Here is a 4,199-nt window from a genome sequence, read left to right as displayed (position 1 = left end):
CCAAACCATTGACGAGCTGGTTGGTTCAAACGGACCGGAGTCATAATTTATAAAATTAAATGTTTGGTTGTGGAATGAAATCTGTGGATTCATCCTAAAAAACCATTTGATCGACGTGATTTTTGTGAATGTGTAATCTCTGGATTTCATGAATCTAGAGATTTTTACAACCAAACGGGTATAATTCTCAGATTCATGAATCCAAAGATTTGAAATCTTTGAATTCATGTAACCAAACAGACCCTAAGAAAATCTTATATGGACTTGGTTTCAACTTTCAACCATGAATGGGTCGGTCAAAAAATGAAGCCTTGGGGAACATCACACATCAGTAGAAAGCATGCATTTCTGTTTGTTGGCTTCATTTTTCTTCCTGATTAGTATCTCGCCCATTGCTTTAGAGGCGGTTACTTATTCAAAGATTCATAAGAATTGACCCCTTCTTGGGTGCTAGTCAATCTTTTGCTTCTAACAAAGAAAGCTTCGTTAACCAACAGTGTTACAACAAAACTTTCATTTTCTGCGATAATAATCATGTACTTTTAGAAAAATATTAACATATTATTTAATAAATTTTAATTCAAAATCCGCTTTGCCTTTATAAAAGACCATCCACAGACAATCCACAATCAATGTGAATTACTGAAAGGCACGTTTGGTAACGTTATTAAAAAATGTTTTTAGAGTTCTTTTGTTGTTTGGAACAGAAGAATGAGTTAGAGATGTTTGTTAAAACGGTCCGTTCTTCTATTCTTTAAGAATGGACTGATAAAAAACTAGTTTGAACTTTGAAGAACACATTTTTTAGAATATTAAAAATATATGTTTATCAAAAAATAGAAACGAAAGTGAGAAAATTGACCCGATTAAAATCTTAAAACAAGTTTATTGAACACTAATTTTTTCTAATAGTATTTTGAAAATATTTTCAAAACGAATTTATCAAACACCTATTTCCAAGCAACGAACAATTTTTTACCACAACAATACTAAAACTAGTTTTGCATAAGAACCAGTCTCTCGAAAACGTTACCAAACACATTTTCAATATATGGGACAGACAGAATTGAATCCCTTAAGAGAAATATTTATTTTGAGATGTCATCATGCTACGTGTCAATTATCCCTTAAAAAACACAATACAAACCATACTACATGTGTCACACTACATGCGTCACACATGACACGTGGCAGTGATTTATAATGGAATAAAAATGAATTTCTTGAATTATGTGAAAGATGCAAACAGCCCCACGAAGTCAATATTGAGTTTGAACTGTGACACTAGTGAGTGATTTAATGGAGTAGATATCATAGTTGTTCATATTGTAAGTGTACGGATTAAAATCTATGGATTCCCAATACTAGGTGTTCCCCCCTGATTCCCAATACTAGGAGTCTGAGGACGGAGGACTCGAAGAAGAGTCAATAGAAGATCACTTAATTATCAATTAAATTTCTTACTTTTAGTGGGTTTGATTTTTACATGGCTGTCGAATGAAAGTTAGAGATAGAAATGTGGGAACCCTGAAAGTCATGAAGGTGAGAAGTCAAGTCGAAAAAGGAGAAGTGAATCGAACTATTCCATTCTTGCGGCTGAAGATCAAATAGCAGGAAATTTCTTGCAACCCAGTTGCTCAAAATATCTTCTTTCGATCTTTAAAGTTAACTTTCATGTACATTCGATGTTACCAAAGACTGTAACAACAAAGTTATTTCAAATTCCAAGTGTTGAAAGTTACCTCTCTCTCTCTTCCTCAGAGCCTTATAAGTAGAGGGTAGGTCTTGGTTCCTTGATATCCATCACAAGTTGGAGAGAGACACACACAGACAAGCTCTCCAAAAGACAAAATGCAGCAAGCACAAGCCATTTGCACTTCACAGCAGCACTTCTCTATCTTTGGAAATGGCCGGAATCTGTCACATGTAAGAGCTCCGGCGGCAGCAGCAACCAAAATCCGGCGAACATCAATCTCCGCAGTGGCGGCGCCACCACGTCCATCTGGGGGAGTGACACACTCTATGCCACCAGAGAAGGTGGAGTTGTTCAAATCTCTTGATAAGTGGGCAACTGGAGCCATCCTCCCATTGTTAAAACCAGTAGAGCAATCATGGCAGCCACACGATTTCCTGCCTGACTCATCCCAACCGTCGGATTCATTCATGGACCAAGTACGGGCCTTACGTGAACAAACCTCCGGGTTGCCGGAAGATTACTTGGTGGTGTTGGTGGGTGATATGATCACTGAAGAAGCTCTTCCTACTTACATGTCCATGCTGAACCGGTGCGATGGGATTTCAGATGAGACCGGGGCGAGTACAGACCCATGGTCGGTTTGGACCAGGTGTTGGACCGCTGAAGAGAACCGGCATGGTGATCTTCTGAAGACCTACCTTTACCTGTCCGGCCGCGTAAACATGCCTGCAGTGGAGCGTACGATCCAGTACCTCATGGGTGCAGGGATGAACACTGGATTGGAGAACAACCCTTACTTGGGATTCGTGTACACGTCATTCCAAGAGAGAGCAACATTCGTATCGCACGGCAACACTGCAAGGTTGGCGAAGGAGCACGGAGATATGGCACTTGCGCGTATATGTGGGATCATAGCATCAGACGAGAAGCGACATGAGAATGCTTATAGCAAGATTGTGGAGAAGCTTCTCGAAGTGGACCCCAGTGATACCATGCTTGCCATCTCTAATATGATGCATAAGAACATCACCATGCCTGCACATCTGATGTATGATGGTGAGGACCCACATTTGTTCCATCATTTCTCTGCTGTTGCACAGAGACTCGGTGTCTACACGGCCAAGGACTATGCAGACATATTGGAATTCCTGGTTGCGCGATGGAAACTGGAGAAGCTCCAAGGTTTGAGCAGCTCTGCTCAAGAAGCGCAGGATTTCGTGTGTGGGTTGGCACCGAGGCTTCGAAAGCTACAAGAGAGAGCTGATCAGAGGGCTCAGAAGATTCCACCACGGAGTGTGGGGATCAGCTGGGTTTTCAACAAGGAGGTTACTCTGTAAGATGCATGGAGATACACCATAACTACTTCTCCAATGCGACCACTTTCATTTTCTTGAATTTGTTAACATACCAAATAATCATCAAGAGCATAAAATAAATGTATGGAATGACAATGTATGTTTACTAAATATATGTTATGACAATGCATGTTAAATTTATATAGCAAATGATCTCGGAGCAGGAAAGACATTTTCTTTACATTGTAAATCTGAGCAAGTGCATATGTGGTTATTCCAGGATAACAGTTTTTGGGAAAACACTATTTTACCTCAATTTTGAGTGGTAGAGGTTGCCGGGAAAGAAAGTAGTTGGTCATGCTAATGTATATTATGCTGGCCATGATATAAAGCTTTGTGGTATCCCATGTACAAGGGTCCTGCCTTTAGGAGGTTTTTTTTTTTTGGTCGGAAACAAGAAACTTTTCATTAAACGTGACCTGAACCATTTAGGAGGGTTGAATTGAATAAAGGCATGCGAGTTTATCTCTTGATAATGTGATCATTCTTCCTAGTCTTCTATGTGGAATACCTAGCTGGTTTTTCCATATTGGTTTGCTGGTGATGTCACAGGATGTCATAGGTGCTGAGAGACCCTTACTCGGCTTTGAATATTGATAAAATGAATCGAATCGATGTGATCATGAATGGGAATACCTACCTCTTCCGATGTACATAATAGGTGTGGGAGCTACTTTTGAATATTGATAAAATGAATCAGAGGTGAGACTTTCACTGGTTCTTTTGTAGATTCCATTCATGTTATGTGGTTATCGAAAAGCATCATGAAAGCACATACCTTGCCCTTACAGGAAGGTGATTCAGACTCCATTATGAATAGTGGCTTCAATGGTTTGATTTCTATTAGTTTCCTAAGTTCTTATGTTTGTTTTAGGGAAATCGAAGCTGAACCATTAAAGTAACCGCAAGTATACGGTATCACGTAACTAACGAGTCGATCTCAGGGAGATATGCCACTTTAGAATTTAATCTCTTAATAATAACACGAGAATACAATGATTCAAAAATTTTAACTAATTAATTAAATTAAATGAGTGGTCCTAACAAATATATCTAATGTTCAAATTGAGACTAAAAATAAAACAAACATAACTTAACCATTCATCATTAATAAATAAATAAATATCGCATAAATAAAAGGCAGGAAT

The 4,199-nt window shown here is 38.8% G+C and overlaps 1 pseudogene; it reads left to right on the top strand.

The window, feature by feature from the left end:
• The first annotated feature begins 1,823 nt into the window (after window positions 1-1,823).
• LOC149000999 (stearoyl-[acyl-carrier-protein] 9-desaturase 6, chloroplastic pseudogene) lies at window positions 1,824-3,204 on the top strand (annotated as a pseudogene).
• Window positions 3,205-4,199: the final 995 nt, after the last annotated feature.

This window comes from Hakea prostrata, chromosome 11 (genome assembly GCF_041222555.1).
Source record: "Hakea prostrata isolate BN-2017 chromosome 11, UWA_Hpros_2, whole genome shotgun sequence".
Taxonomy (NCBI): domain Eukaryota; kingdom Viridiplantae; phylum Streptophyta; class Magnoliopsida; order Proteales; family Proteaceae; genus Hakea; species Hakea prostrata.
Note: the sequence above shows the minus strand (reverse complement) of the source record. Positions and strands in the feature narration are given on the sequence as shown.